Genomic DNA, 698 nt, shown 5'->3' on the forward strand with positions numbered 1-698 from the left:
GATGCTGTTGGAATCTGACCTCCCTGCACTCGAAATAGATTTTCTGGAGCTACAGAACTCCAATTGGCGCGCTCTCAACGGAGTTGAAAAGTAGACATCCAGAGCTTTCCAGCAATATATAATAGTCCATACTTTGTTCGGAAATTGACGACGTAACTTGGCGTTGAACGCCAAGTACATGCTGCTGTCTGGAGTTAAACGCCAGAAAAACGTCATGATCCGGAGTTGAACGCCCAAAACACGTCATAACTTCGAGTTCAACTCCAAGAAAAGTCTCAGCTCGTGGATAGATCAAGCTCAGCCTAAGCATACACCAAGTGGGCCCCGGAAGTGGATTTATTCATCAATTACTTACTCATGTAAACCCCAGTAGCTAGTCTAGTATAAATAGGATAATTTACTATTGTATTAGACATATTTGGTCTCAGTTTTATTTTATTCTTCATCTGAGGAGACTATTGATCACTTTTTGGGGGGCTGGCCATTTGGCCATGCCTGAACCTTTTACTTATGTATTTTCAACAATGGAGTTTCTGCACACCATAGATTAAGGGTGTAGAGCTCTGCTGTACCTCAAGTTTCAATACAATCACTATTACTTTTTATTCAATTCTCTTTTATTCTTATTCCAAGATATACGTTGCACTTCAACTTGATGAATGTGATGATCCGTGACACTCATTATCATTCTCACCTAT

Source organism: Arachis duranensis, chromosome 10, assembly GCF_000817695.3.
Source record: "Arachis duranensis cultivar V14167 chromosome 10, aradu.V14167.gnm2.J7QH, whole genome shotgun sequence".
Classification (NCBI taxonomy): domain Eukaryota; kingdom Viridiplantae; phylum Streptophyta; class Magnoliopsida; order Fabales; family Fabaceae; genus Arachis; species Arachis duranensis.